Raw genomic sequence first — 10725 nt, forward strand, 5'->3', positions numbered from 1 at the left:
TTCTTCATTGATGCGATTTTAATCGCATGTAAGCATCCTTTTGACATCTGTCTGGCGAGATTTTCTCGCAGAATAGCAAAATGGACATATAATGGAGCCCAATGACAGGTTCCCCACACAAACGAATTAATAGATCTAGACACACAAATATATATATATATATATTATACATGTCATAGAGACACATTTATACATATATTTCTAATTCATACAGTTCATCAAAGCAGAATAGCCGCAGAAACATTTGCCGGCTTTTGGATATTTATTCTCCAGCCCGACATGAAATGACACATGGTTTACATATAGTTAACCATTTCATTTCATGTTTTTTTTGTTATGTCTATCACTATTAATTAGATGAGTGTTTGTGGGTAAAATTATGGAGTTGTAGGGGTTAATTTAAGGGGTTAATTCGTTGTATTAAATTACGGGGACTCCCTGCAGCCTCAGTGACGTCATTTATTCGCCAGTGTGACTCCGGCCTTAGACCTGTGACGGGGACAAGGGGGCATCCTCTACGTCTGGAGGAAAGAAGGTTTAAGCATACTCACAGACGCGGATTCTTTACTGTAAGGCTGGTTTCACATTTGCGTTTTTTAGCGCTGGAAAAAAACGCATATGTGCGCATGCGTTTTTTCCCCTATATTTAACATGGGTGCGCATACCTGCGCGCTTGTAAGCGCATGTATGCGATTTTCATGCGCTGCGTTTTTTTGGGGTGTGCGTTTGTATTTTCCAGACGCAGCATGTTGCATTTTTTGGCCCTGCAAAAAAGCGCATGCGCACATATGCACACGTTTTGCGCTAAAAAAGGCCATTATAGCCTATGGATGCGCATATGTGCGCACTGGCATGCTCATGTATGCGTTTTTTTGCATATGCGTTTTTTTTTTTTAACCATGGAATTTAGGGGTTTGGGTTAGAGTTAGGGTTAGTTAAGGGGTTTAGGGTTAGGGTTAGGGTCAGGGTCAGGGTTAGGGTTGGGGTTTGGGTCAGGGTTAGGGTTAAGTATGGTTTGGTTAAGGGTTAGGGTCAGGGTTAGGGTCAGGATTAGGGTTAAGTATGGTTTTGTTAAGGGTTAGGGTCAGGGTTAGGGTCAGGGTTAGGGTTAGGGTCAGGGTTAGGGTTAGGGTCAGGGTTAGGGTTAAGTATGGTTTTGTTAAGGATTAGGGTCAGGGTTAGGGTCAGGATTAGGGTTAAGTATGGTTTGGTTAAGGGTTAGGGTCAGGGTTAGGGTTAGGGTTAGGGTTAGGGTTAGGGTCAGGGTTAGGGTTAGGGTTAGGGTTAGTTAGGGTTTAGGGTTTGGGTTAGGGTTAAGTATGATTTGGTTAAGGGTTAGGGTCAGGGTTAGGGTTAGGGTCAGGGTTAGGGTTAGGGTTAGGGTCAGGGTTAGGGTTAGTAAAGTCATGGTTTGGGTAGTGTGAGGGGCCACCTAAAAATGTTGGAAAAAAACGCAAACGCGGTAAAAACGCACTAAAAACGCATACAAACGCATAAAAACGCTGCGTTTTTTTCATGCATGCTCATAAAAATGCTTGAAAAAAACGCAGCAGTTGTATGCTTTTGTATGCGTTTTTTCAATGCGTTTTTTTGCGGGAAAAACGCGCTGCAAAAAAAAGCAAGTGTGAAACTAGCCTAAGAGCAGTGAGACTATGGAACTCTCTGCCATATGATGTTGTAATGATTGATTCCCTACTAAAATTTAAGAAGGGACTGGATGCCTTTCTTGAAAAGTATAATATTACAGGGTATATACACTAGTTTCCTTGATATTACGTTGATCCAGGGAGCTAGTCTGATTGCCGTATGTGGAGTCTGGAAGGAATTTTTTTTCCCCAGTGTGAAGCTTACTGTTTGCCACATGGGGTTTTTTTTTGCCTTCCTCTGGATCAACATGTTAGGGCAGGTTAGAAAAGAATATGGGTTGAACTAGATGGACTTAAAGTCTTCCTTCAACCTTAATTACTATAATTACTATAACTATAATTACTATAATATAATGCAAAAAGAAAATAACATAAAATATCTTGGCAAATACAATTCATCAAGAAAAGATCAGAAGTGGGTGATGGCTGTGAAATTCATTCCTAGAGTGCTCTGTGAGGAGCGATAAGTCCGGAGGAATTCCCATCCGTGCTGTATTAGCAGTTAAGGGTGGATAAGAAATAAAATTCAAACTGTATGACACGTAGCCCGGAAGTGGTGTTCAGCTGGAAGAAAGCAGTGTAATGGTTAAGTAGAAAATATGTCAGTCATGTTAAACCCTTGTATCTTATGAAAAGGCCCATAACACTAGGAGTGGGGAAACGAGCCTGCAATACCTGAATGTACTGTAACTAATAGAATGCACGTCTAAATAGAGTGGGTCCAGAAGCGGGGTTCTGCTCTACAAAGAATAAAATTCAAAACTGTACAGTGTATAAATGTACATGCTGTCTAAAAGTGCAGCGATAATACGTGAATGTACCTGGATTCTAGGGGCAGCTAAAACAGGTAATAAGCGCATCTGAGATTGCAAAAGAATTGCCAGTGAATTGCGCTGTAAAAAAATAAGGAAACATGTAACACCAACATGGTAGAGGAGTACGGCCAAAAGGCCTCCTCTCCTGTTGCTACCTTGTGTGCCCTGGTCCGTGGTGCAGAGGAACGCTACTCAGGGAGGACGCTGTGCAAGTGCCATTCTTCAGGGATTAAATCCCAGCAGGGAGCGCATCATTGCCACGTCATTGCGGTCATGTGATTGTGACCGTGGGGAATGCGCAGGCGCAATGGCCTGCTAATAGCAAATGGAGACCCTGGACAGAGGCGCGTCACGGCCGCGTCATCGCGGTCATGTGACCACTACTATGGGGAGCGCGCATGCGCAATAACCTGCTGTTAGTAGATAGAGGTTGTCGCTTTGTTACAGCACACCAGGAAGTAGTGCTATGTATACAGGAGATGTATGTGTGAGCAATGGGTGCAACGCTAGAGCTGAGTATGAAAATGACGTGAATGGTAGATGTAATTGAACACTGCAACTGTATGGACAATATCTTAATAAACACTATTCATAAGGTGACCCAGTGGAATAGGCATACTGCCAAGTATATTTTGTACAATATTAGAAGTAATAATGTAAAATGAAATAGTGACTGTATAGGGGATATTGAAATTAGCTATTACCTAATAAATCAATAACTATGTAGGGGCGCAACAATTTACCATTTAATAATACTAGATACTGGGGAGAAATAAACTTAAAGGTACGGTATATATCAGGGGCACCCAGAGTTGAGCTGCATGAAAGGTTATCCCAAATCTCCAAGGGGTTGGGTGATAGATTACAATATGGTCCCTAGATGAATGTAACTATTGGTATAATGGAAACCCATATATGTGTAAGTTAACTAGGTGAAACAATACTGTACCATAATGAGTGATAGTGGTGCCTGTCCAGTGCATGGGGAAGAGACATTTAATGGTTCTAAGAAAAAAGAGGGAGAAAGAGATTAGACAAAGCAATGAATTGCAAATTACATTTCAATCAAAACGACATCAAATCGTCACATGCAACAAATGTGACGAGGACAAGGGGGCATCCTCTACGTCTGGAGGAAAGAAGGTTTAAGCATAATCAAGATGTGGATTCTTTACTGTAAGAGCAGTGAGACTATGGAACTCTCTGCCATATGAGGTTGTAATGAGTGATTCCCTACTAAAATTTAAGAAGGGTCTGGATGCCTTTCTTGGAAAGTATAATATTACAGGGTATATACACTAGTTTCCTTAATATTGCGTTGATCCAGGGAGCTATTCAGATTGCCGTATGTGGAGTCGGGAAGGAATTTTTTTCCACAATGTGAAGTTTACTGTTTGTGTGGCGCCCCTGAGGCTCATTCGCCACAGAGGTACTGCACCTTCTCCTTAGGAGTGGTGCCCCACCATCCAGGTAAGTTGGGGGCTCCTGACCACGCTACAACACTCACACCCCACACAATAGAGTAGTTCAGCAAAACAACATTGCGGCTCTTTGCCTAGAGAGAGGCAGAGCACCTTTGGTGGTTCCCTGCTTGGAACACTAAACGTGCTGGGAGGTGGGTGGAGTTTAGAACATATAAAAGAGTGGGATGGTTTAGGATTAGAGGTCAGTCAGTGAGTGAGGCTGAGAGAGGGAGCCACTCGGAGAGGAGTGGGAATCCCTGGAAGAGGGATGGAGGAAGGAGTGCTGCAGCTGCCTCAGTGATCTGAGCCAGCTGGCACGGGAAAGGAAAGAAGGAGAAAGACGTTGAACTGAAGCCTGAGCTTCCATAGGAGAGAAAGACAATTACGGAACGTAGGAGTAAAAGGGAACACAGAGGACATGGGTTAGAGGAAGAACCCTGCCTAGAAGTTCTAAGCGCAAGGCAGGGGCCCGGTCCCCAAGGTTGCATGGACACTAATGGTTCTGCAGCAGACACCGGTGGAGTAGTGAGCTGTAAATGCACTACTCCCATCTAAGACTTGAGGGCACAACAGCAACACGGATAGAGAGCTGGGACTTAGGAGTAGAGAGTCCCCGAAGCAGGCTACAGCTGTCTGCCGTGCAAGCAGAGTTCTTGGGAACATCTGTCAGGAGGAACTCCAGTGTAACTCAGTACTAGGAGATCTTCACACTTTAAGGCACTATAGAGGAGACGTTCAGGAAAGGCACATAAGTTGGCAGAGTGTGGAAGGGAGCATTCCATCTAGCCTGAGTAGTTTCTCCCACGTATGCTAGTCCACATGGGCATTTAATTACGTAGACTACATAAGAAGAATCACAAGTGAAAAACCCTTTGATGGGAATCTCGTGTCCCGTATGGGGATGGAATACTTTAGGACCATTTTGCACGTTATTGCACTGTAAGCAATTCAAGCAGGGGAAGATACCTTGTCTTTGGGTCTGTAAGAAGGTTTGTCTTGGAGGGGTAATTCTGGAACCTATATCTGCCTTGACCAGTCTATCTTTGAGATTTCTGGCCTGACGAAAACAAGGGAGAAAAGGTAATTGAAATTCGGGGATGTCGGGATAACTTTTTGCAAAGACTCCAGTGTTTTCTAATCGTGGAATGTACCATGTTGGAGAAGGGGTGAAAGGTGCTGACAAATGGAATGCGCTTGTTGTTATTACTGGTTCTTGTAGGTGTACTATTTTGTTTAGCCCTTGTCAGAACTCCCCGTGGATAACCCCTGTCTGAGAGCTTGTTCTCCATTTCCCTCAATCTCAACCCCTTGACATTTACTTCAGAAACTATCCTATCTACCCTCTTGAATTGGGACTTCGGGATAGAATTTTTAATAGTCGGTTGGTGACAACTCCTGAAGTGTAAGAGGCTGTTTCGGTCAGTTGGTTTTGTAAATAAATCAATAGACAGCAAGCCATCCCCATCATGATGGATCATGGTATCCAGAAAATTGATCTGCTCGTTACTGTGCTATATTGAAAATTTTAGTTCAGGCCAAATATTGTTGATGTACCTGTCAAAATGTAAGAGTGATTCCAAAGAACTATCCCAAAAGCAAAAAATATCATCTATATACCTACGCCAGATAACTGAATGCTTTGCAAAGAGAGGGTGAATGTAAACAAAGGTTTCTTCAAAAATTGCCATATAGGCAATGGCATAGGGTGGCGCCATATTAGAGCCCATTGCGGTGCCCTGTTGCTGAATGTAAAAGGTGTCCTCAAACATAAAATAGTTGTCTTTTAAGACTAACTCTAAAGGGCATGTCACACTAAGAGATATCGCTAGCAATATCGCTATAACTTGTGACGTTATAGCGATATTGCTAGCGATATCGCTGTGTCTGATACTTACCTACGACCCGCTCCCCCGCTGGTTATCGCTGATCGCGCGAGAACGTCCTGGACTGTTTCTCGTCGTCAGCTTCCTGCGGCGCTTCCTGCTGTGACGACGAGCGACGCGTGGAGCCGGGCGGGAGGACGCAGGATCGCCTCGTCTGACAGGTAAGTAGCGACCCCCGACCCCAGCGATGTCGCTGGTGAGATCTGCCTGTGTGGCAGCTCACTAGCAACCACTTAGCGATGTACCAGCGATCCTGACCGCGTCATATCGCTGGTCGGGATCGCTGGTACATCGCTAAGTGTGACAGTACCCTTAGAGTTTGGCACAAAATTGTCTGACCTTGGAGTCAGTACCTAATTTTTCCAAGAGCTGATCTGTAGCTCTCATCCCCTTTTCATGTGTGATCGATGTATACAGATTGTTTACATCCCATGAGACCAGTAATGAAGAAGCAGAGAGGGAGCCTAGTGACTTTATGAACCTAATGAATTCATTGGTGTCCAATAAAAAAGATTTTGTTTGTTTTGCTAAGGGTGTGAGGATTTTTTCCAACACTATAGCTAGAGGTGACAAAATAGAATCTGTTAGTGACACTATAGGCCGCCCGGGTGGTTTGTGCAGCCTCTTGATCTTTGGCAAGATGTAAAATATTGGTGTTATTGGGTCTGTCTGACTTGATAAGAAAATCTCTAAGTTTCTTATCTATCGTGCCCTCCTCTAAATGAAAATCCAAGACTGATTTGACTTTGGAGGCTATCTGGTTGATTGGATTATGCGGTGTGATTTTGTAGATCTCTGTTACTAAGTTGCCTAAGTGTTTCCTCTAGGTAATCAGTCCTGACCATGACCACCATGGCCCCACCCTTATCTGCTGCTGTCACGCTCATGCCTTGGCTGAATGGCGTGAGTCGGGGGGTTGTGGACCCACTGTGCCACAAACCAGGCTACCCTGGAAGGGGCGTGACTACGACAGCTACCTAGGTCTTCACTGGAGCCTCTGATGGTGAGGTCAGGCTTGTGCGGCAGGTAGCTGTCAGGTGCCACTCCAGGGTGGTGTCTGGCTGTGGCTGCTGATCCCACTCAGGGACAAGTCACTTGGACAGTTGTGACTAACAGGCAGGCTGAGACACTGGGCAAGCAGGCACGTCTTGGTACACTGGCAGGCAGGCACGGCTTGGAGACACTGGGCAAGCGGGCACGGCTTGGAGACACTGGGCAAGCGGGCACGGCTTGGAGACACTGGGCAAGCGGGCACGGCTTGGAGACACTGGGCAAGCGGGCATGGCTTGGAGACACTGGGCAAGCGGGCACGGCTTGGAGACACTGGGTAAGCGGGCACGGCTTGGAGACACAGGACAGGCGGGCACGGCTTGGAGACACAGGACAGGCGGGCACAGCTTGGAGACACAGGACAGGCGGGCACGGCTTGGAGACACAGAGCAGGTAGGTGATGGCTTGAGACACAGGGCAAGCAGGAGTGGTATATGGGAGAACAGGTTTGGACCTGTTCACACAGGAGGTGCAGGTAGGCGGAGCCGCAGGAGTGCGGAGTAGGCAGAGCCGCAGGAGTGCGGAGTAGGCAGAGCCACAGGAGTGCGGAGTAGGCAGAGCCGCAGGAGTGCGGAGTAGGCAGAGCCGCAGGAGTGCGGAGTAGGCAGAGCCGCAGGAGTGCGGAGTAGGCAGAGCCGCAGGAGTGCGGAGTAGGCAGAGCCACAGGAGTGCGGAGTAGGCTGGGCTCCAAGGGAGCCGGGCAGGCAGAGCGGCAAGGGAGCCGTGCAGGCAGAGCAGCTAGTGAGCTGTGCAGGCAGAGCGGCTAGGGAGCCGAGCAGGCAGAGCGGCTAGGGAGCCGAGCAGGCAGAGCGGCTAGGGAACCGTGCAGGCAGAGCGGCTAGGGAGCCGAGCAGGCAGAGCGGCTAGGGAGCCGAGCAGGCAGAGCGGCAAGGGAGCAGACCAGGCAGAGTGGCAAGGGAGCAGAGCCTCAGATAGGAAGGACACAAGGAAAGACACAGCAGAGAAGGAACCACAGACAAGTAGAGTGACAGAGGTAAGACTGAGTTCAGACAGAGACACAGGGACAAAGACACAAAGTCCAGGATATTCTGCCCCCTGGCAGGCGGACAGAGAAGTACTAGGCAAGGTACCAAGACACAGGAATACACAATAAGAGCCTTCAGAGAAGGCAAGACATAGGACAGGGCCTGGCTAGCTCAGCAGCAAGATACTAAATGAGATTAGACATTGCACAGGCAATGTTTCAGTGGGTGTGGCGGAACTAAGTAGTCAAGGGCTCTAGGTGATTGGTCAGGGACAGATTAGACCGGTGCACCCTGACTGCATAAGAGCCAGAGAGCTCTGGCGCCGCCCCCTATACACACATAGCCAGGAAACATACAGGAGAGCAGAGGCACAGAGCACAGGACTGGCAACAGACAGAATTCACAGCATAACCCGGAGCAGTGAGTAAGTTGATGTGCGGGGGATGGGAGGCCATGCAGTGACGCCAGCAGGGTTGTTACAGCTGGTTTTATTATGAGAGTTTTGTCAGATGATAGCTATTCCAAGGACAATCTTTCTGCAGGTGTAAGATTGCCTTGAAAATGAAATTTTCCTTGATTGACATTACGATTAAAAGAACTGATATCCCTCTTAACCAGGGAGACGAAAGTTTCCACTGGTGGGTTATCTTTTGGCGGCATATAGGTACTTGATGTTCTAAGTCCCAGCCCCAGAAGTTCAAGTAGAGCAGAACTAGCACTAGCCGGTGGTTCCAAAGACGGTGGTTGTTTGGCGAAATAAACCCAGAAGAATGGCACTTGCACAGCGTCCTCCGTGAGTAGCGCTCCTCTGCACCACGGACCGGGGCACACAAGGTAACAACAGAAGACAAGGCCTTTTGGCCGTGCTCCTCTACCATGTTGGTGTTACATGTTTCCTTTTGGGGGAAAGTGGGGGGTGCGTCTTATGGTCGCAATATACTTACATCCGTCCATGGCTGGTGGCTTGTGCGGGTGCCGCGGGACTCTGTGGTGCGGTGGTGGCAACGGGCTGTGCTCCGGTGCAGGGGTAGTGGCTCTCTGTGCTCTGTGGGGGGCTCCGCCGGCATTTCCTCGAAGCCCGGAACATGGACGCTGGGAAGATGGCCGCCGGTCCGGGGACGGCGCATGCGCAGGTTCAGAGCTGTCCCGAAGCCTCCGGGCTTCGAGGAAATGCCGGTGGAGCCGCTGCCCCTGCACCGGAGCACAGCCCGCCGCCACCCTCACCCCACAGAGCCCAGCTGCCCCAGCCCACCTGCCCCAGCCCAGCACAGCCTACCTTCCCCAGCACAGCCCACCTGCCCCAGCACAGCTGCCCCAGCACAGCCCACCTGCCCCAGCACAGCACAGCTGCCCCAGCACAGCACAGCTGCCCCAGCACAGCACAGCCCAACTGTCAGGAAACCGCACTACACTCGCTCACTGAGCCAGTGCGCATGTCCTGAGTACAAAAAACCGTGCTCAAAGGTACCTGTGGAGCAGGGCAGCAGCGGTGACAATGCGTGCTTCAAACTACCAGGACCTGAAGCATGTGACTGCTGGGGGCGTGACCTAAGCTCCACAGAGCTAGGAGCTGTTGGGAAACTCCTAGAAAGGTAACTACGGGACAAATTACCAAGGGTCATAGACATGGGCGGAAACCAGATCAAGCCGGGGTCAATGCATGAGATAGCAGGACAGTACCAAAGGATAGTCAGGATGTAGCAATAGATCAGAAAACCAGAACGGGCAATAGACGGTACAATAGGGGCAAACGGTAGTGGAGTAACAATAGCCAAGCCAGGGGGTCAGAACCAGAGAAGACAATAGTACCTAAAACGTGAGACGGAGTTCAGAGTGAGGGGACAGGCCGGGTCATACACGGGAATCAAACAAGCAATGCAGTACACGCACACCAGGGGGGTCGGTCAGACACGCAGCCAGAATAACAGTATAGCTGACAGAGAATGCTAGTCTGGAGTGAGTATAAATACCCCTCCCAGATCCAAAGAGAGGCCAAGCAAAAGTTAACCCTTTAAGAACAGGACATTAACCATGTCCTAACCATGACAGTACCCCTCTCTTAATGGGGGGCCACTGGACCCCCAGGTTTCTCAGGGTATCTGGCATGAAAAGCCCGCACCAGTCGATCAGCATGCACCGATCTGGCCGGAACCCATGACCGATCCTCAACGGAATATCCCTTCCAATGGATAAGGTACTGAAGTCTCCGGCGCACCCACCGTGACTCAACAATGCGCCCTACCTCGTACTCCAGTTGACCCTCTACCAACACTGGTGGAGCCACAGATGAGGGATCTTCTCTAACTGCCCCCACAGGTTTTAATAGGGACGTGGAAGACGTTAGAGATTTTGAACGAGGTGGGCAACTGTAGTCTGTATGCCACCGGGTTGATCTCCTCTACAATCTTGTATCGGCCAATAAATTTGGGGCCTAACTTCATAGAGGGTATTTTAAGTTTGATGTTACGGGTGGACAACCAGACTTTTTCCCCCACTGTCAACGCAGGAACCACCCCCCTCCTCCTGTCTGCAAAATGTTTGAACTTCTTCTGGGCTTTGGAAATGTTCCCCTGCACCTCCTTCCAGAGGGTTTTTAATTGTTGTACCATCCCCTCGGCACCAGGGCAATCCGAATCCATACGGGAAAATTCCCCAAACTGCGGAACAAACCCATAATTGACCTGAAAGAGAGACTTTCCGGTAGACTGATTAATCCGACAGTTGAATGCAAATTCTGCCATTGGTAATACCTCACACCAGTCTTCCTGTCTGGAGGAGGCCAGCCATCTCAGAATCTGCTCCAATGACTGGTTGGTGCGTTCAGTTTGTCCATTGGATTCTGGGTGATAGGCAGAGGAGAATGACAACGTGACCCCCAACTT

The sequence above is a fragment of the Dendrobates tinctorius genome, unplaced genomic scaffold (genome assembly GCF_039654945.1).
Source record: "Dendrobates tinctorius isolate UK_male_01 unplaced genomic scaffold, ASM3965494v1 ptg000212l, whole genome shotgun sequence".
Classification (NCBI taxonomy): Eukaryota; Metazoa; Chordata; class Amphibia; order Anura; family Dendrobatidae; genus Dendrobates; species Dendrobates tinctorius.